Source organism: Buteo buteo, chromosome 21, assembly GCF_964188355.1.
Source record: "Buteo buteo chromosome 21, bButBut1.hap1.1, whole genome shotgun sequence".
NCBI lineage: Eukaryota > Metazoa > Chordata > Aves > Accipitriformes > Accipitridae > Buteo > Buteo buteo.
This window is the reverse complement of record NC_134191.1, coordinates 6893988-6916799: the sequence shown is the minus strand read 5'-3', so window position 1 is coordinate 6916799 and position 22812 is coordinate 6893988. Positions and strand designations below refer to the sequence as shown.

General features: G+C 40.9%; 1 protein-coding gene across 5 annotated transcripts in view; it reads left to right on the top strand.

Moving 5' to 3' along the window:
- Window positions 1-22812, top strand: part of TAFA1 (TAFA chemokine like family member 1) — a 349166-nt gene that overhangs the window by 87306 nt on the left and 239048 nt on the right. For all 5 annotated transcript variants that reach the window (XM_075052567.1, XM_075052563.1, XM_075052566.1 and 2 more), the window contains one exon: window positions 20342-20438. The gene's annotated coding sequence lies outside the window, so the exon portion shown is untranslated. The remainder of the gene's footprint in view (window positions 1-20341; window positions 20439-22812) is intronic.

Below are 22812 nucleotides of genomic sequence, written 5' to 3'. Positions count from 1 at the left end.
TATAGCTACCCTGATTCACAAGGGGATTTTACATGTGCCTCAGGTAGGAACAAATAAACAACTTTATTCACTATAATATCACTTCATGCAACTTTCTCTTGCTACTAGTTAGGCCTTAATATACTTAGAAGGTTGCTCTTCTAATTTGAACTGTGTGAGACTTTGGCTGGAGGCTACTTCTGTGTCCCAGTGATAAAAGAAGACATAAAACAACCCAGTGCCTGATCATTCTCCCTGGCTGTCAGTGAATCATGTTTAATAGCATCTCCATTGCAGTTTTGGCCAATTTGCTTGCAATGGCATCCTTTTCCATGGGCTTACTGCTCAGCAGGCCCTGAAGCAATCTATGAATAACTTCCCAACAGATGCTGTTTATGAATTGAAGCAAATGGCTTCCCTGTTTCTCTTTTTTCTCACTTCAATAATTTTCAGTTACATTACGATGAATATTTATAGTCCTATAGCAGTGCATAAAAATGGGAACAAGCAGACCTGTGCATTGTTTCATACGTGAGTGCTGTTCTAATGGGTTTTGGCTCAATGGTTTTAATAATGTTCTGTTGATGGACTGAAAAGAGAATGCAAATTATAGATCAGTCACTTCCATTCACTGTTTTAGCAGACTGGGCATTGATGGAAGACTATATTAAGAGCACGTATAGTGCACCTTATCTTCTGGAAATAATACACCCCCTAATACAAGCCTACAATACCTTTCTACTCAACTTTATTTCCTATGAGTAATCCCAACTAACTGCACCGTTAAATGCAGGGTCTTACACTACTGCAGCCGGTCCTTACCAGGTGTATTGGGTTTGCATGGCAAGGTTTTGGTAGCGGGGAGGGCTACAGGGGTGGCTTCTGTGAGAAAATGCCAGAAGCTTCCCCAATGTCCGACAGAGCCGATGCCAGCTGGCTTCAGGATCGACCCGCCGCTGCCCAAGGCTGAGCCCATTGGAGACGGTGGTAGCACCTCTGGGAGAACGTATTTAAGAGAGGGGAAAAGAAACCCAGGGCAACACCAGCAGCCGTCAGAAGACAGGAGTGAGAATATGTGAGAGAAACAACCCTGCAGACCCCCAGGTCAGTGCAGAAGGAGGGAGAGGAGATGCTCCAGGCACCAGAGCAGAGATTCCCCTGCAGCCTGTGGGGAAGACCACGGTGAGGCAGGCTGTCCCCCTACAGCCCAGGGATTCTGTTCCTGAAGGACTGCAGCCCGGGGAAGGGACCCACGCTGGAGCAGTTGTGACGGTCTGACAAATCATAGTCAATGTCTCAAACATTCGTTAAAGAACTTTGGTGGAGAAAACGGCCTCTGTAAAAACACTGGAGTTTTGTGAACAGGATGATGTGGCCGGAGGAGAGGGCTCCACAGAGGGTGGGACCGCACTTCTCCAAAGCCGCAATTCCTTATCTTAAGTGACCAGGAGAAGGAGCACAGCATATGCACCTGGAGGAGGAGGCTCCATGGAAGATGGGACTGTGCTTCTATCTCAAGCGGTCATGCCAGCAGGTAAAAAGGGGCAGCTCCGCAATGAACCCCCCCCAAAGCTCACCAACAGTTTCCAGAGAACCCCGGGAATGGGAACTGCGTGTGTTGAGACCATCGACTAACACACTATAAAGGAAGGGAGAAAGAATTCTCAGTGCGCACCCTCCGGAACTGGATCTCTACGCTGGCTGGACCAACACTGGACCCAGGACTGGTGAAACTCTTTTCTTCTCTCTTTCCTTCTCTCTTTCTCTCTCTCCCTCTTTTCCTTCTCTCTTTTCCACAGTCCCTACACCTCATCCTTTTAAACATAAACCGTTGACTAAGTCCGAGACTAGGAGTGGATCTAGCCGCCCCTGGGCTCCTCTTTGAGAAGGAGTCCAGAAAGCAAGGGGGTCTGCTCTGAACCTCATGACTCAATGGGAGGGCTCTCCTTCTGATATATTTCATGTTCCTTTTTCCATTTCTTTTTCTACACCTCCATTCTCTTTTCAAACAGTGGCTTAATGACATGTTGCAAGGTTCATATTGATAAGTTCACTTGTACTTGGGCAAGGTTAGCTAGGTTGAATAAATGTTGATTGTTGTTTGAACTCCCCTGGTGTTGTTTCACCTTAATTCTGACAAAGGAAATCCACGAACCTGAGTCGCTCCAAATTTGGGATGCGACAGCAGTTCATGAAGAACTGCAGCCTGTGGGAAAGACTCACGTTGGAGAATTTAATGGACGACTGTCTCCCGTGGGAGGGACCCCACACTGGAGCAGGGGACGAGTGAGGAGTCCTCCTCCCCCAGAGGAGGAAGGAACGGCAGAAACAACGTGTGATGAACTGACCCCAACCCCCATTCCCCATCCCCGTGTGCCGCTGGTGGGGTGGAGGGAGAGAATTCGGGAGTGAAGCTGTGCCTGGGAAGAAGGGAGGAGTGGGGGGAAGGTGTTTTAAGGTTTGGTGTTATTTTCTCATTATCCTACTCTGGTTTGATTGATAATAAATTAAACTATTTTCCCCAAGTCGAGTCTGTTTTGCCCATGATGGTAATTGGTGAGCGATCTCTCCCTGTCTTTATCTCGACCCATGGGCTTTTAATTATATTTTCTGTCCCCTGTCCAGTTGAGGAGGGGGAGTGATAGAATGGCTTTGGTGGGCACCTGGTGTCCAGCCAGGGACAACCCCCCACACTGGGTTTATCAGAGTCTGGCTAAAATGTCATGTGATTTACAATAAAATTAATGTTTAGTGGTAGAAGTAGCCAGTGTTACAAGTATGTCATTTCTATGAATTAAGTTGGAAAGTGCAAAGGAGAACCTGATTTGTGATCAGCCATCATTCTTTAACAGAACAGCGCAAAATTCTTGTTCAATCCTAAAAAGGCCACTTTACAACATTTTATAATTCTGTAACAGTTCTTCAATGTTGTTTTGCCAAGAAAAGTGGTTAGATTTACAACTTTAGATGTTTATTGAGTTTTTTTCCAAGGGAACTGTTCTTGGTGCTGCTTCATTCATCTCCAAATGTCTGATCTACTTGTCATTTCTATTAAACAATAGAGAGGCTAAAGAAATAATGCTTTTACTATCACAGTAATTCCAAGATTAATAAACCTCTCTGACTTACTAGATACACTTGTACAAACATATTGTCTCTAAATATATACTAGATACAAAGCATGCATATTTAAACACAGAATGTCAAATTACTGCATTTTCCATTGCTCTATAATAAATTAATTTGTATGATAAAAATAATTAGAAATATGAATGACCACACACATTATTCACACTACACATCTTTAAAACAGCATTTTATTCCCCAGTACAGAAGTTGGAAACAGGAAACAATCTGAACAGTTTCTTGTATCCTAATATAACAGCACTCGTGTGGATTACAGCTTTTAAAAATCCATTGTAAATAGGGCATTCTAAATAAATATGACTGTTGTGCCTGTGAAACTCAGATTGTGTGGTTTCATCACTTTTGGCTTCCCATAAATGAATAAAAAGCATATACCATGTTAACTTGTATTATCAATTGCCGTTTCAGGAAAGTAAACTGAGACATGCACTGTGTCCCAAGTTCTAGGCCATTAAGTAGCAAAATAATTCAATTACAGCCATACCAACCTACACTTCTAGAAGCATTTCTTTAACATTCTGAAGTCTCTTCTAAAAGGCATGTATTGTAGAAGGTCAGCATTTCTAATTGACGTTCGAAAATATGTATTTGTTCCATTTTCCATCAAATCAGAAACTTGACGAGTTGTCATGTTGGATTATTCAGGTGCCCAGAGTTGGACATGAGGGTTGGGTCTGGCTCCGCACCCTGGGAGCCTCTGGGTGGTGGGCACAGACCTGTGGCTGTTCACAGAGTTTGGCTCCAGCCTTCTCTCAACATCTCTTGACCTGCTCTTCTTCTTCTTCTCTAGCCTGTGCCATCTGCTACAATTTCTTGATAAGTTCCTGGCACTTCTTTTCCACTTCTTTTGCACCAGTAGAGTGCAATATACCGGTGTCTTTCTCACATCTTTGCTGATGGTTTTTCTGGTCTTCTCTAAGCAGTCCTGCGTACAGTATAGAATCATAAACAACTCCTTCCCTTGAGACTGGATTTAATCAAGAAAAGTACCAAAGCCACAGTAATGGAAAGGCCTAATTTGAATTTTTTAGTATCTTTTAAGAATGAAAAATATGCATTAAAATGTTGACTACATATTCACAAAAAATGTCTTCTTTCTGTCAATCACACACAGTGCTTTTTTATTTAATTATTCCATATAATTTATCTTCACAGTTCCCTCTATAACTCATTTCCACAGCTCCTTGCTTCTTGGACAGGTTATTGATCTAATGTGTACAGAGAAGGTTTTTTTGAAGACAGTCTTTTAATAATAATCACCTATGCACAAAATCAAGGAGCTCTTTAATGTAAGCAGTAGTAGAAATTTGATCAATGTAAGCATTACAGCATTAGGCCTTAAATTAATTGTTTCAGCTTATACTTTAGGTAACTTTGACATCACTTCAGTATCTGGTCTTTTCAGAATTTTATCATGTAGGAAACATTATCTTCATAAATCACTGTCAGCTAAGAAATTTGCTGGAAACATAAAATAAAGTAAGTGGTCTGAACAGTTTTCCAGTGGACATTGGGGACTGAACTAGATACTGGACCTAGTTTCCAGCCCCCATGATAATGATTTAATATCTCAAAAATACCCAGGGAAAGCAGTGAAAAAGCTCCACCCAAAACAGTTGACAAAAAATTTATAATGTGTTACAGAAGCGTCACTCATAAACAACCATTGGGATGCAGAGATTAGCTATGCTTAATAGGAAGATTGGGTCTATACCTAAGAACTTTTTTCTTTAATTCACCATTCAAATTCCTGCTGAGGAATATTGCTATCAGTTAAAAGGTTGGGGTTTTTTAACCACTGGACTAAGATCAAAAGTGTAGACCCAATACTCCCTCCTTGTTAACCTCCATTAGGGGTAAATAGATACTTTCTCAGATTACTCATAAAGAGTTGATTTTTAAAAGAAACATCTGAAGTAACATCTAGATAGTCTAGACAGTGAACTGTGGGGGTCAAGCATGAACACATTTCGGATCACACTCTGGTCAGCTTCCCGGGAAATGGATATGCTTTCCAGGAGGAAGGGATACATATATACATGTACATATATTCCTTCAAAAGGGTTTAATGATTTGCATGTAGTTGTGAACAGTTTTCTGTACATTTAAACTATTCTAATGCTTTGTGTTTCTAATGAGTCGTTTGTTACTGTGGACCTTCAATTTACCACGCGCTGAGCAGGCTATAAATGCTTCTCCTATATAAATTATTAATAAAATCAACATCTTTTATCATTTTCTTGCCTGACACAAACTATGATGAGCTGAAAGTCCTACAAGCGCTTTTAAGCGCTCTCCCCTCCCCGCCCCAGTACACACAAAGAAAATATTTGCTTTTATACACCAGAGGAAGTGCTTTTTCTGTGGCTAGAGTAAATTTCCTCAGTCTTTCTATAGTGGATACTAATAAACAAAGTGGCTTTGTTATTACCTAACAAAAAGCTAACATATCTTTCGTATTGTCCTTTTCATCTCAGCCTTGTTTTCTGCTATAGTTAATTATTTTTCTCATGGACAAAATAAAACCCATTAGTACTAACAAGGGAGATTCAGATTAAGGGCTCACAGAGGCTTGGATCTTAATGTTAACATTGTTGTGTGAGCAGGAATTTATCAATTTGGGATTGAAAATTAATCAACAAAAATGTTTTAGGAGCATGATTCATAGCCAAACCAAAATACCAGAATGTTTATTTGATTCCATAGAAAAGACAGATGTCTTTATCTTAACTCTATGGGAATTGCACTGGAAAATGAAAAGGAGTGTGTCTTTAACAAAGCTAAATTTGAACCATCACATGTGATAATTTCATTTCTTTTTTTTTCTTCTTCTTTCTTTGCCTTTCTCAGTGTGACATGACTCAGACAAAAATAGCAGGATAATATCACAGATGTTCCTTTACACCAATCACCGGTTATTGCTTATCCAAATGATGTTTTAATACAAACACACAACTGCTCCTTCTGTTTTATCGCTGTCAAAATTTTGTTTCAAATTTAATAAATGGAGAAGTGTGAGCAGATGTGTCATTGACTGTTTGCTTTCTTCACTGGGCTGGATGGCAAGCTAGAGGATGTTAGTCACATCTGCATTTTTAGAATATTTAATTCTCTGCCTTTTTCACCCAGTCTGGCACTCCTCAGTTGGCTGTTGGGGCCAGTGCAAATGGGCTGTGGCTGTGCAGCAGATCTGGAAATCTAGTGCAAGCTCGGAGCTGTACAAACAGTCAGCACCCATCACTAGATCCTGGAACCTCAGGTACCTCACTGGCTTCTTGGAGAGCATTGGGTAAGCTCACTTTCCCAGCCACAGATGGTCCCTGAAAACCTTATTGATGACTGCATTTATCCCAGATTTTTCCCAGTGTTTGACATAGTCCCATAGCATCCCTAATTGCTACACCGCTTTGGTTTCGGTCCCAGCTGTGCTCTGGTAAAGTCCATGACAAGACAGGCTGCCAAAAACAGATCAATGGGAGTCTGCAGCCTCTGGGATGTCTGGGTCATCAGAGAAAGGGCATTTCTTGTCAGGTGGAGGTGTTTCAGGGCATATTGCTGTATGGTGGGGTTTGGACAGGAAAGTCAGCTAGATCCTAGCTAGCAAGGATCCCCTAATCTCTTGAAATGGATAGCTTATGATTCTGGGAACCAGGCAGAGAGAAATCCCAAGGAAGAAACTAAGTATAACAACAGCTGAGGCCATAAAACACTGTGAGATAAATATACTTTAAAAACATAAAGTGAAAAAATAGTCTCTCACTTACAGTTTTTATGTGATTTATGTCTTTAATTTATTTAAATCAGTGACCCATCAAATGCAGACACAAAATTAGAAATTCAGCAAAAATTTCAACTGCCATAAGGAAATGCCGAGTTTTTATTTGCTTTCCTCCTGCAGCTGCCTCTCCATGTTACATGAATTTATCTCAAAAGGAAGCATGATGAGGAATCATCTTGCCAGAATATTATTGATCTGTGATTTGGGTACCAGGCTCAATATACTGTAGACACAGATGTGAAAGAGACAATTTATTCCCTCTCAACCCCAAATTTTTCAGAGAGTACTTCATTTCAGATACATAAATCTGTAAGCTTTTCATAGCAGTTTTCTGACCAAATATATGCCACTTATATTACTTATGGGATTTTTCAGTAAACCAAGAATGAGTCAGTATCCTTGTATTAATCAGATGGTCATGGTTTGAAAGCTGCTGATATCCGTGTCACATGGCCCAAAGGGATCCACACACAGCAAGTCTGGTCTGTAAGGCACTGAAGTGAAGGGTTTTCTTTTTTTTTTTTTTTCCTTTCTTTTTTTCCCCATTGGTTACAGTGGGATTTGGTTCAAGCTCAATAAGTTCAACAACAAGTACCGGATCTTCAGCTGGTGTAAATTTCACACATTTGCTTCAAAAGCAGACGCTGCCTTTCACGGTGGGAATTTTCCTGCTATCTTGGGTACACACAATTTGCAAGTGCTCAAGTTGGAGTGTCCGGCTCTATAACTGAAAAAGATACTGAGATTTTCCATGCTTTTCTGGTGGCCACACTCTGAACAGTACTTTTCTCCTCCTTTTTACTGTCTTTGTTGTTGAGCAGTAAAATGATTATTTGTACAGACATTTTCCAGAAATATGTGACCAAGTTATGCCCACAGTGTTTGAAAAAAAACTTGGTCCATGTATCAGGACAAGGCCAAAAATTCACAGCCTGAGATTTTCTTTAGCCAGCTGTGCTTGATTTTCTTTTAGGAAATCATAGTGTTTGTAACAATCTGGCCTTCTCTACCAAAATAATCCATCTCTCTTTCAATATTTGCCAGGAAAGCTACACCGATATATCAATCATTAATTATAGAAAACCATGTCTGAGCACAGGAAAAAGGGAGAGTTTTAATTATCTCCAAGATACCGATTTCCTTTGTAGCCTCTGAGAAGTCAATCAACCTGCTTGGCCCTGCAGTAGCCACTTATTCAGAATACAGGTGCTGCAGGAAGGAAGGGCTGATGGGGCAGGGTGTGCGTACGGGCGCATGGCTTGAAGTAAGCATCTCTAATAAATGACTGCTCCAATAAAGAGGCAGTTCACTTTTGCAGGCTTGGAACTGTACAAGCACTACCTGGAAAAGCTCTTTTATCTTCCATATCTTCCATAGAATGGAGTTAGTTCAACTCATGAGCATATTTATTCCTTAGGAAGATATCTTTAGGATTAGGCTCTTTGAAGTGCAACAAAGACAAGTTGCACTTTCTAAAGGCTATGACATTATATGTAAAAGCTCTTTCTGAAGTTTGGGCATTTAAAATATTTTAAAAGTATTTTTTTGTTAATAGATTGAGGTGTAAAGATGAAATAATGGCATTCAAATATTTGTTCTTGTTCCACAATGATTACCTTATTACATTACCTATGTCAAGGAAAAGCTCTTACATTTGTGATGCAAATTTTCTGCAGGTGATTCTTTGTAGCTATGCTTGGCTCTGTGCAGAGATAGAGGCTTCTCGAAGGCCCAGCGAACTCTGGTCTGTGGCATTCTGTGATGGTCACAGAAATGTCTTCCTGAGCATGATAGGACAAGATAATAGAATGAAACTATGATGATTTCTGCAAGATAAGGACCAGTAACTGCTACCTGTTGAACCCTACCATACTGTCCATCATGTGAGTGGTACCCTACTATTCTGGCTGTATCTGTGCAATCTCGGTCTAGAGGTATGTGCTATAGCCGCTAAGCATGGACCTTGGCAGGTCCACAATATTTCGCATAGGCAACCCATGCTGATAGCAATTGGAGACAGAAAAGGCATGCTGCTTTGTCAGTTATGCCAAAAGAGAACCCAGAAATATTTAACCCAGGTTCTAGCATGAGTTTGAGAATCTTTATGGGTGTAAGGTGGGATACTGGAAAACACACTCTACCCTATCCTTATTCAGAGGGTGATCAAGTAGTGGCTTGTAAGTCCATTGCTCTGACCATAGTTTTTTTTCTTTATTGTCTCAGAAGCTTTTCTGAGTTTCCCTTCTGAACATGCACTATTCCCAGGCTTTCTGACCGCATGCTTCTGCTCCATTGCCTGGTGTCATGCTGCTGTGCTGACAGCTCCTTCTAGAGCTCTGATAGTGATGGATGACAAGCGTGGCATGCAGCTGTGGTTCTGCAATTATAATAGCCAAGGTTAGATGCAGATTTAATCTGTATCAGGCATGGACACTCCCTGCATTTGTGTCTCATCAACAGGATCCCCTGATAGACAGCATATGCCAGTTTTTTCTGAGTCCTGGGAAGATAGATGATACCAGTATGACATCAGATCCATCATAATGTGAGAGGGATCCATGATATGTGATCTACTCTTTGTAAAATCAAGCCTCACTCAAACTTTCTAAACCAATATAAACTAGTAGAATGATTTTATACTAGAACAGCTCTTTACATTTTCAACTGTGATGCTTTTGACTTAATACTAGGGCTTCAGAAGCTGAATTTACAGTACCATCAAACCACAGCTCCAAGAGGAGTCTATAATTCTCTTTCCAGTGTCATCTCTATTGACCTCAAAATGAGACTCACTTTTGCCATACTCCGTGGATTATGGAGCCCTCTAATGTCAAGAAGCTGCACTGGGTGAAACGTGTCCTCCACAGCTCAGCTCCTCACCTTTGAGCAAGCTGTGGATCCTGGCAGGTTCATTCTACTGTGTTGAAACAAAGGATAATATACTTTATGAATGGAAGACATGTATTATGTATGCTAACTCCACATACAGACCTCCAAATTGTGCTCCTGTTTGTACTCTGGTAACTGCTGACTCCAGTGGTACTTAATCAGGCCAGAACTCAGCATTGTATCTTTAAGAAACTGGTATTTTTCTTACTATAGATGTTTTTACAGCAGTGGTGACATACACCATTCCATCAAGTACTGATTGGAAAATGAGGTAAATAAGCACTCTGTGTTGCACAACAATTTTCTTTGCAGAATAGATACAAAGCAAATTTCTGGAAGAAGCCAGTAAGTTAAAGTTAGAAATGAAATCCTGCCAAACCCTTAAAGTTTGGAAAATAACATGGTTACCAAAGAAACAAAAAAATATGAAGAGAGCCATGCCATTGAACCTCAAACATTGTCCAATTGCCAAAAGCAAAAGTAAGTTATATTAATAGTAGAGAGTTGAGCATGTAACAATGAGAAAATCTGTAATAATGGCTTTAAAATCCAGTCTAATTTTCCATGACCCTACATAAGCCTAGTAATACTCATTAGTGTCTACATTAATTTGTTAAACCTTCTCAGCATTGAGAAAACATGACTTCTTTCAATTTGGATTTGCTTGCATCTAAAACTTTCATTTGCTGTAGCTTCCATGGGAGTGACAATAACTTATATTTGAGGATTAAGGAAACGTATTATATATTCCACATCTCAATAAGAGTAGCTAAATAGTGTAATCTACCACATTTCTAAAAGCAATCAAATAGACAGATCCCTGCCCTTTTAAGTAAGCAAGCTTGCCTGTAAGAGAAGCATTCTGAATTTCATAATTAAATGAAAAATTAGATGAATGCAAGTGAAGGTATGAGTTGATGCAGCTTGATCGTAACATGAACAGTTATTAATGATAACTGGGATAAACTGTCAGTTATCATCCGTCTGTACGCAGGTAGACATGAACAAACGATTAATAAATGTGTCTTAAAGAAAAAGAATCCTTGGCTGAGACTTTGGTGAACTTGCAAGCTAGGAGAGTAGATACAGTAAAATACAGAAACGGGGCATTTGTTTTAATTTTGGATATACTGTATTTGAATAAGGAACCCAGTATCACACAATGGCCTGTCATGGAAACAGCGATGTTACGGACCTTAGAACTAAGTTGCAATGAAATGCCCCTTTTGGCTCAAAAGACTACAGTCACCCCTGACTAATTTCATTATGCTGCTCAAGCTGACATACTGATTAAAAGAAAGTCATTCCATTTACTGCTCCTTTTAATCATTAGGTAAACATAATACGGAGTGCTTGGTATGTTTGGTAAATATGAAGTAGATCACTTATTACTCCTCAGGTGCTGATAACACTATCATATTGGATTATCTCCTGTGTTATGAGCACCCCATTCTGCCATATAGTGACTGCTTGAAATTGCAACACTGTAAACAAGAGGCCTTTGGGTATTTGCTCTTCTCTCTTTCAAATATACATAATCACTCAGCAATACCAGGATGGTTAAATTACCCTTAGAGCCAAATGACTTTGAATTAGATTTCTTTTCTCAACTACCTCAATCCCCTGTGTGCCACTGATATCTGTGGAACCAATACACAAACATGTCTTCTCAGCTGGGACCACGGTTTGCCACCCATTTACAGGCTAAGGTGGACGTAACACCTAAAGCCTCCTCAACAGCTCACGCTACTACGCACAGACTATATACATACTTCTCCAAACGAAGGGGTGGCTGAGTCTGCCCACGCTGATGTTCATTTGATGGCTGTCGAAGAATCTGCTCCTGTGGCAATGCTGTCACCCCTTACTGAAGAAGGACCTTTTCAACTTAGGTGTATGACTCTGTTTTCAAGCCAGATGAAGGCATTGCAACAGCAGGGTGGGATTTTGCAGAGCACTGATATAGATCTATCTCTTCTAAAGCAACGGGAGCTTTACGATTGCTTTCCATGACAGTGGAATTAGAGTACAGCTTTCCAAAGCTCTTCTGTGCAAAAAATGCAGAATGTATTTTAAAATTTAAGGAGGATGTAATGAGCTAAGCCGAGTTGAAGCAGTGGTGGGTCTCCTTCATATTACCTCACTTTTGGCCACGGAGAACCACTCCTTTCCTTGCTTTTGCACTGGTACCATCCGACCTGAAAACCCAGGGAAAGCAGTGGACAGGGTGCACAGAGGTGGAGGGGAAGGCATTATGTCACAGACAGTGGTTTTCCTTGGATGCAGCCGACCCTTTCCCTCAGATCCATAGAATTATGGAGCCTTCCTATGCTGTCTTGCAGGGATACCACACAGGAGGATGTGTCTCAATCCTACTAAAAAGGTAGTTCTGTCATTCTGCAAGAAACAGCCTCCAAAAATCCCTTGGGTAGGAGTTTTGAAAAGCTCTAACTTTGCAAATTAATATTTTTCAGGCAGTTCCTGTCATATTTATTATTACAATTACTATTACTACTATTGGCATTTTTGCCCGTAGTTGCTCGTGCATTTTCACAGAGCAAGGATAAAATTGGAACCCAATTAATTTTTCCAATCCTACTCTCACACCTCTGAAAACCAAAAAATTCTGAAGTTGTCACCAGTCTGCCTATTATTTTGTTTGCTGCTTCCCTTCTGAGCAGTGGCATCAAGATGAGCTTATATTTGATACCTTGTTGTCATTTCTCTTTGTTTTCTGTTTGCAAGACGCTGATAGCTCATTGCAAATTGGGGAAGGCTCCTGGCATGTCAGCTGTCTGGACAAACTGCAGGAGCAGGTTAGCTGGGAATAAAACCTCCCCGAGACGCAGGTTTAATACTGTTTGCATGGCTTTCCCTCTTCAGTTTGCAATCACACTGACTTCAAAGAAGTGTTTTACAAGTTCCTACATTCAGAGCATTGTAGAGAAAAGTATTTGTTCATTCTTCTCATGAGCTACTCCCCGAAGCAGCCTTACAACAGTTGGTAAAGGGGAGGGAGGCATTTTATTGTTCCGATTCCCTTAAAGCAGCAACACCTTGCAAAACTGCAGGACAATTAGAGGTGCTGAGATTTTTTTGCTGTCATCCTTCCTGGCTTGTTTATTCCAGTTTCATACATCCTCACAACTGTGATTTTCTGTGAGCATAATTAACATTTTGCCTTCTGAATGCAATAAGATGCATTTGCTGTTCTGTCTAGAGGCTGAGCCAGGAAGCATTGTTTCTCACTTGATAACATTTTAATGTTTTAGGGAAAGACCAGTCTATTTGTTAAAATTTTGTCCAAAGAACACTTCAGCCAAAACTGCTATAAGTCTTGTCACAAGAATATTTCCAACGTCCTTGGTTTAAGCATGAATTTTCTTCAGGGGCTGTTGTATTTACTTATTAGTTTGTTATTAAAGACATTGCAGATTGAGAAAAATAAAGGCAAGTAGGCAAACCTGCAGACTGCTGAGCTGAGAGACTCGTATCCTAATAACAACATGCAGTGAGGATGAAAGTCTGGCCATGAACAATGACAAAACTCTCGTTGTCTTCAGGAAGATCAGCATTTCTCCAGTGTCTCTCTTGTAAGAGCAGAGTTCTCTGACTGAACCTTGTTTCTAATTAAGTCACTATCAACACTCCCTCTAATTTCAACTTCATTTCAAACTTAATCTATTTTTTTCCCTTCCACTAAAAAATTAGACTTCTTTAAAACAAACTGTGAATTCTACAGAAATATTCTGGTTTATACGAAATTGCCATTGAGTAACTAGGCACTTTTTGTCAAAACGACAGTAAGATTGTGGCACTGATTTTACACTGGTGCTGAGAAAATTTACCCTTCAGGCCTGTGTCTGAGTCCCCTGTTTGCTTGATTCATTGCAGATTTTTCTCTTATCAGGTGAGTAGTTTGACCACTTGATTTTATTGTTGGTTTCTTTCCAGATGCCAGCAGTACTGAGTATTTAAATATATATCTGAAGTTCAGCAGGAAATTGAAAATTGATTCTCTCCAGCAGTTATCTGAGATATGGTTCAAGTTCTTGCTTCAAGTTAGCCAGAGCAAAGAGCTAAAGCAGTCTCAGGGGGATGCCAGCTAGACAGATATTCTGGAGCGATTTCTGTGGCATCTTGGAAGAGAAATTCAGAAATTATGCATTTGTTTAAACAAGTCTCCTGTTTACTCTCCGCTCTACTAAATAAGCATGGAGGGTAAGAAGAGAACAAAAAGGATTTTTAATTACTTGCATAATAAGCAGACACCTTTTAATGGAGACATAGGTGATGAATTGTCAAATATGGTGATGATCAGATTACGACTCCTTACGATTTTCCTTAGCTGTGCTGTGGGATGGCCAGAGGCTCTAGTCACAGCTCAGCCTACCGGCGCTTGATCTCATACACGTAGATGTAAAGGAGGTGGCTTCTGCCCAAAGTATTAACCCGCAGACTGCAATAGGAGCCAGAGGGTTGGACGGGACAAAAAGACAGGAGGACACAAGATGACAGGTCATTGCTGGAGCTTGGTATCCACAGAGACAGACATTTGGTGTGTGGATGGCTGTCCCTACATGCCCACATCCACTGCTCCCAACTGGTGTCGAAGACTCGTGGCCCGAGCTCTGCCATGGAACTGAAATTCCCCTCCTTTAGTTTTCCAAACAGTTCCCAAGGCTGCTGAGTACAGCTGAAGCAGAGGACTACACTCCAGTAGAGCTAAGTGCTTACTGTAAAAGTAAGTGGCATGACATAAAGTCATATTTTTACTAATGCTTCTATGAATTTGATATACTAACAGAGATATACTGGCTCAAAATGGTAACCTTTGTCATTCTGAGTCATATATAAATGAATGGTTAAACCAGCACTTGGGTGCAGAGTTCAGTGATGTTTTTCTCAGCAAAATCAATGAAACTAATCTTGGGTAAAATATTTGCAAGAATATAAACGTCACTTAGACACTTCTCTGCCTAAGCTTAAGCTTGCTTCAGCAGCACCTCCAGTGGTAGCCTATTAAATGTTACGTGGACTCCAGAAGCTGTGATATGCGAGAGAGCTCAAACCCCCTTTTATGCTCTGGCAGGAGAGTAAGTGCAATAATGATTCACTATTACAGGCCAGTGTTAGTTCAATACAGATTGATTTGGTTCTGTATCTTTTTGTTTAAAATGCATTTCCACACAAATGGGTCTGGTATGTTCAAACTTCCTAAATAATAATTCCACCAAAATTCTGTAATAAATAAATTACCCTCAAAAATCTACTGGAATTAAAAATAAATCAGCAGATTCTCTGTTCAGCAACAGCAGTAAATCCTTCCTCTATCACAGCATACACTGTTTACATTTGCCTAGGGGCTCTAAAACATTATGAGATGAAATGATTTTCCTGTTCCTTGGTGTCTGGCTGCCATAGAATTTAAGTGTTTCATGAATTTAATTGTGAAGAGAACAGTTAAACATTTTTCAGCCCCCTGTGGGGAAATGGAAGGAGGAGCCAACTGGATATTATGCTGCTTGGAAAATGATTCGTATTTAAAATTTAGCTATGATGACTGTATCAGGTGAGATTCAGAAGGCCAGCAAATGACCCCAGGTCCATTAAAGACCCATGCAAACTGTCAGAAGAAGGATTTGATATCATAAGTAGGGCCTAGCCCTCTGCTTGTGGTAGAATTTCATTCCAGGTTGCATAAATATCTTTATGCAACATTAAGCCAATTTTCAGCATTTTTCTGAAAATCTATTAGTTGCTTTCAGGCTCTCTGAAAGGTATCATATTTCATTGCATGACAATTCATCTGTCATACTTTGAAGAGAGAGTTTATATCTCTAGCAACTAAAAGCTTGTAAAAAGGCAGTTGCAATCTTTTGCTGAAGCATAGGTAGAAGAAACAAAAACTACTACTGTTGCTTAGATGTAAAAAGAAATCTTTTTTCAATGGAAAAGGTTGTTCTGGCTTACCTTGATTACTGAAATCAAGGAAAATATATAAGTTGAGTCTACCAAACCATTTTTGTACAGCTGAGGGAATGAGAGAGAGGATTGCTGTAGAGGCTGGAAAAAAAGCAAAACTACTAGTTGCGCCTCCTTTAAACACACCCCCCTTTATAGTTTCATTTTCCAATCTATGTTTTCTTTTCTTGGTCCTCTTTTATTCACTTTCATGCTTTGCAAGCAATATGGGAAGGATTTCTGTGCCATTGTGCATGCTTACTTATTCTGACTTCTCTGCTTGGTGCACAGCAGTCAGGGTGTGACATGAACAACAATTTGATGTACAGAGCCTACAATGCCAGAAGAATCCAGTATTTTATTCAGAAGCAAATGAAAACAAAATCTTTGAAAACCTGAGAAGAAGGTGGGGTAGTAAAAGGGATGTGTGGGAGAAGAGGAATATAAAAAAAGGATCAAAGCAGATAAATTTCAGCTGGCATGTGATAACATACTCCTCAGTTTCCTAGAGTTAAATTTGTAGCTTCCAATATATTTTAGTGATGGATCCCACATAGCAAACTTAACCTAAATTATCCCTTATAAATTTGTTTTCTAACCAAAAAAATAGAACTAAATATCATGTTATAAATTTTGCTAATGTGCTTGGTAGTGAAGCAAAATCAGCAGTAAGAAAAAGAAAGAGTACTGCTGACAATTTCAGTGAAGAACAAAATCAGTCAAGTATAATGTTCATCATTCCTTATTTACTATGATAATTAGATCCCAACATTCTCCACTGTGATGTGCATGGCTTGCTTTGTTCAAGATGTTACCCACATTATTTCTTTGGGAGTTGTTTTCTTCTCTTGCCACCAACTTAATACACATGCTTTTAGTATACATGTGGTGGAAATGAGTGCTTCAAAAGTTCCTGATCGTCCCAGCACCTCTCTACGTGCAAACCAGATGACACGGAGACAAATGAATCTGCTTCCAGAGACACTACTGCACGAAGTGTTGTTTTGGTTCATTAAAGCAAATGACTGGATACGTGTTCAATAAATTTTCTTTGTCACAGCAAGTTAGCAGTGGCGTGAATGGGTCTCCTGAACTTTGTAACTGCCATCAGGGTTAAGACTGACAGAATCTGAGTGTTGGGAATTGGAAGGAATAAAAGAGTAAATCTGAAAACAGAACAGACTGGAGACTGGAGCACTCCTGCATCTCTCTTAGGGTGGAACTGTGCATTAGCAGATGGCAGCCTAAAAACAATATGTGCTGAGAGAGCTTGAGATGTATGGCAAGATTTTCAACACCTACGCAAATGTTCAAAAGAGTATTGTCTGTCAGGGGTGGTGTAGGAATTTACAAGTGGCCTTTGTGTGGATTTCTGAAGCTATTATCTACATACGATCAGCTATGAGATGTTGGAGGCAAATTCGAGGCAAATTTTTTACAAAATGGAATATGAGAACTAGTCACAATATTAATCCATATGTTTTGATGTGAGCATTATAAAACACATATAAAACAGCCCAGACCCTTCTTATTGGTAGATCATGTAGCTAGGTTGCTTGTGAGAGGCAGCAGAAAATTGCAACTGAAGAGCAAATCGTGATCTTGCCATCTGCCTGGAAGAAATTATTATATAGGGTTTGCTGTCAATCAACCAACCTGTTTTGAAGCAAAGGCAGAACAGTATATGATTTTTTTTCCATGTTCGTTTCATGCACTAATTCCTTCCTCAGCAACTAACCATTTCCAGCACTAGTACAGCTGCAGCTCTCTGCCCAGCCCTGCAAACAAGTAGATGAGGTGTGGAAGAGACTGCTTAGAGTGTTTTTCTTAAATAATGACAAAGCCCATAGCTGTGAGGAGGAATTAAATCTTAAGGTATTGTGTTTGTTGAAGTGATGGCATCAGGGAAACATTGACTGCTGTATATCACACATTCATGCTGAATCTCACTTTTTTCTGTTCCAGTGCGACAACTTTCCCCAATCTCTTGTTTCCACCTCTTTAAGGGTGTCTTTTGTGTTGCTTTCTAATTTTTTGTTGTTGTTTGGGGTTTTTTTCATAAACAAAACTGAAGTCAGAAATTGTCCCTGTCTGCCTGCTTTATCTTTTCAAGGATTTTGCTACAAACTCTAGGCTATAGTAGTGCACACTAGTGTATTTCATCCATAGTCAAATTTCCTTTTGTAGCACCTCTAATCTGAGGATCTCCAAGCATGCTAAAATAGGTGTGTGGAAGCCACATTGTGCCCTTGCAGAATCCAGGGCATTTTAGAAGTAATAAACTGAAGTATAATTTAAGATCATATAGTGAATCCATTATAAGATTTCATGCTGCAGGGGGCAAGTAGCAAAGAAACCTCTCAATTTGTTAATACTTCTTCCACCGCTGGCTTTCTTTGTGATAAAGTAGAAGCAAATACATGGGTTTGCAAATAAGCTATTTGGTCAATCCCCTAGTGTAATATAAGAGCTGAGATTTCCTCTGTAGCTGGGGCCAATGCAGAGTTAGTAGACTTTAATGTGCTATTTTCAGAGTAGCACTTGGAGTTACTAAGACCAGAAGTGCAACACTGCAGAGCTGAATTAGCTCCTTGCATTTTCCTTTTGCAGAGGTACCAGCCAAAGTTTTCTTTCCAAAATAAGATGTTCCTGAGCACAGGTGCTGGGTTGTGCCATACCTGGGTGCCTGGAGACATTTCACAGCCAGGAGAGGCATTAAGCTCATAGCAGAGCTCCACGCAGTGTTTCCTAGCACACAGCACAACCATCCTGGCGTATTTCCCAAATCAGCCTCCTTGTGCCTTGTCGCTGGGATATACTCTAACCAAAAAATACTTTGCACCTGATAGTTTTTTGAGCCTTCAAACCAGGTCATCCCTGTACTAGGTTGTGGACCCTTTAAAGGCTCAGGTGGTTTGAGTTTATAAAAGTTCCCAGCTGGGGGGAGGAGGTGAGAAGTGTGGGATGGGGTGATGGTGGTGTCTGCTTTAGAAGTGGAGGAAGCAGCCAGAAATTTATGGAAAGAAGTTTTTGAGTTAGAGGGAGAGAGAAACAAGAGTTAAACCTGCCTGGGAGCTCAGACCTGTTTTTTCGAAAGGTTGGTGCTTGGTAACTAGACTTCTGGGGCTGGTGGAGTGGATTCCTGGTTGTGTACGTGGTTTGTGCTTTGGGCTTTCGTGGTGTGTTGGGGAAGGTCTTTCTCCTCTCAGTGATGGGAGGGGTTGGGGGTGGCCAGGAAAGGGTTGATGTATTTTTGAGCTTTGGTCTGTGTGGCAAGCTGTTTGCCATGGCTCCTGGCTGCTTTTTGTACTAGTTTCCCTATGCCAGGAGAAGGTAGGAGGCTGGCTGGGCCAGGGGGGGACTCTGCCCAGTGCAGCTGAGAAGGAGGTGGGGTATCAAGCTGGGGGTGACTTGCTGCAATTTTATAGGGAGAAATTTGTTTCCTAGGTATCCTAGATTCCTCCATTTCTATGTCTGAAATGTGTGAACTTTGACAGAAGAGGCTTACTTCAGCTACTGTTGAAGCCTCCTCTTTTTTTTTTTATTACCTGGAAATAACGGAGACCTGGTGTTTGTTAAGTTTAACTGAAAGTTTGGAATATAGCAAGCCCAGAGGGAGTGAAGACAGCCCAGTGACCATGTCTGAACTCACCGTAGTGAATTTGCTTTCCAAAGTGTCTCAATTACTTTGCTTCTATTTTATTTATGTTGTGAATGTTGAAAATGCTTGTACCTTCATGTAAAAATTGACTTTTCAGCGGCAAAAGTAAACACTAAACCTGTGCTTGAGGGCTGATATTTGACATACTGAAGCTGATAAATCAAATACCAAGTGTCCTCTCTGACTATAGATACACTAATTTTCAGTTCATGTATTCTGGCCTGTGATTTGTCTGCTGTAGATGAGTCTTGCATGTAGTGTGGTTTTAGCTGGCCTGGAAAGGCAACTGCAGACTGACAATAGTAATAGTTCATTATGAAACTAGGACTATTTCAGTAGTATTTCACGTAATGGGTTCAACTAGGCTAATACAAGAATGTCTGAGCTGAAGGCTCTTGAGTTTGTGTTATGCAGAACTTGACAATCAATGAGAGGAGGAGATTCTGGGTTTTCAGATCAGGATGATCTCTCCAGCTAATGTATGGCTGATAAAGGGTAACACTATCACTACTTGACAAGAACACCATGACCAGCATCACTCTAGGGCTGTTTTAAATTACATTTCTTTGCTTTTTGGTATCTCTGAACTGAAACTAAATAAACAGCTTGTCTCCATTACATGAAGGTTATGTTTACCTGCTATGATATCTGGAGCACAGTTATGTTTTTATGGTTATATTTTGAATATATTGAGTACTATTAAAACTTTGTTCCATGATGATAATATACTACACAGATAATTTATCTTGTTAATCCTTAGCAAGTACTGATCTTGTTGGCTAATGGCAAGTTATAGATAAGGGTTGAGAATTTTTTGTGCATTGTCCTACATACTTTAAAAATAACTAGGACATAAACTTTTTGATATAAACTTCCTTGACAAATTTAGGTGTTCATTTTTTTTTCTTTCTTTCCTCTCTTAGGCATGGAAAAAATGTAAGAAGCAGAGTCATTACCTCCCAAACACAGTAATTGTGAAGAATAGACATCCCGTTAACAAGGAATAGCAGCACCTTTAAGGTAGGCTGGGAAAAATAACTGTGAAAAATCTTTCCTTTTGTGCTCTGCTCTCACTTCTCCCTGGTTTTGTCAATATTCAGACTTGTTATTTATTTCCTCATTGTTTTCCAGTACAAGCTACTTATGGTGCTCTTGTGGTTTGGTGTGGGTTTTGGTTTGTTTTTGTTTTTGTTTTTGTTTTTTTTTTCCTAATGGCTTTGGCTATGCCATCTTGCTGGTTGAATCTTCCCTGTACATTTGGGGGCAGGGGATGCCTGACAAAACTGCTGCTTCTGCCAAACAAGGTTGGTGTGGCTGAGGTAGCAAGGAGAGAGGTATTGCAGTGATGTGGCGTGAAATAAGTGGTTGGGAAGGAGCCACCAGGTTTCTGTGTAGCAAGCGGAGCTTCTCCATTGAGGGTGTTGTGCTGTTCCCTGGTTTTGCTGTGTCTTTGGATGGTTCCCTATACCAGCATTGCTGCACCTGTGCTGGAAATGGAGCAAATTTCCTGGCACACTGTTCTTGAGGTGGGACAATAACTGTCTAAACCAGCCCTCAGGCTCCTAGGGGAAATGGTTTCCCTGCACATGTTGTTGTTCAGCTGTGCTTCTTCAGGCTTTTGGTGTGTATAGTCTTTGTGTTTGGCCAGCAGCGGCTGTGGTCACAGCCAGGCAAATCACCAAATCTTTCTTTGATGCTTTTCCTTCATGAAAAATTGTGTGGCTTTCTAGCTGAGCATTTCATGGTCAGCATGGTTGCCTCTAGGAAAACCAGTGTATCTTCTCTTGCCACTGGAAAAGCTAAAGGAGAAGAAATCTTGACATTATAGACTAAAGGATTTAGCACTGTTGTGGAAGACATAGGAAAGAAAGGAAATGGGTTCGGTTCAGTCACTGAGGTTGGACCAGATGTCCTTCAAGAGAGGAAGAAAAGTGGTGGGGACTGAGGAAGGGAAGTCTCAGGGCAGGGAAGGTTTTTCTGGGAATATATTGTAAGGGCTAGAGAGGAAGTGGAGCACCACTGTGAGCAGCTGGCTGAGCACAGGCGATGTGCAGGTAGCCTTCTAGGAAGCCCATAGATCTTGTGCTCTCCCTATACCAAAAGAATCTGCTTTAGTGTTTGTTTTCCCTGTTCCATGGGGGAAAGAAACGAAGAGCTAGAAGCACACAGGGAGGCTTAGGGCCCTGCATGAGAATTGCTGCTTGACTTGTTTTAGTCTGGGCTTCATGGCTGCTGTTCAGGCTATCGCATGTAGGCAGCTCAATCTTCACACGCTTAGCTGCTTGTTTTCCATGTGGGCTGGTTTTCAATGGAAGACAAGCTGCGTGGAGAGGCCAGGGGGCCAAGCAAAACTTCTGCTCTGCCAGATTTAAAAAAACACCAACAAAACAACTTCCATAAATGTTGTGGACATAAGAGAGTCATTAATTTGGCTTTCAGTAGAGGTAAGGTAAAACTTGCTGTTTGACTACACTTGGCTCACCTGGGGTGAGAACATGTGGGTACTGAGGAGCTGCAATGTGCACTGCCTGTTGCCCAGGCAGCAGTGAAGACTGAGTTTGGGTCTATACGAAAGAGCTTTGTAGGGTGGGTGGAAGCAGCTGGGAGAGGTGGAGAACAAAATCGGTGAAAAGCAAAGCTTTATTGTCCCAGGAGCACTAGTAGAACTAAAGAGCTTTGCATTGCAAAGGTGGTGAGCCTTCTTCAGACCGTGTAAAATACATGCCTGGGACTTGTTGTGTTAAATTTCTATGTGCAGAAAAGGGGGGGGGGGGAGGAGGAGGAGGGGGAGGAGGAGGAGAAGAGAGAGGCAGAGGAGGCAGCATGCAGAAAGTAGAGGCCAGAGGCCCTTATTTGGGTGCAAGTACCAATCTGCTGTCTGCATGAGTCTGCCCAAGTTGCATATGTTCTCCTTTTCTATGTGCACAGAAAATTGTGATAAATAGAGGTTCAGGCAGTGAAGAGCATTTATTTTTATTTGCCTATTTTTGTCATTCACTTGGCATATCTAGATGAATGGTGGAACCAGGAGGAAAAGGCTATTGTCCTTGTGAATTCAGTCCTCGTGTGCGTGAGGCAGCCTGCCTCAAAGACAGTTTGCCTACTGACCCCTTGCAACCTACCTTCACTTTGGAAATATCATGCCGGTGTAATGGTCTGCTTTTGGCAACCCTGCTGGGAACCCCATGGAGTCTTTCCGTCAGAGCTGTGGATAGGCGGTTTTCCATGCCCTCTGACCAGGATAGTTCAGGTCCTGGCCTCTGTCCTTTCGTCTCTTTGCTGTCAGGTATCAGAGGGGAGGTGGAAGGACCTCTTTTTGACACCTCGCTTCCCAGCAGCCAGGCACAGACCACATAATCCAAAGGCTGTTCTGCCCCTCTGCAGGGCCTGGATC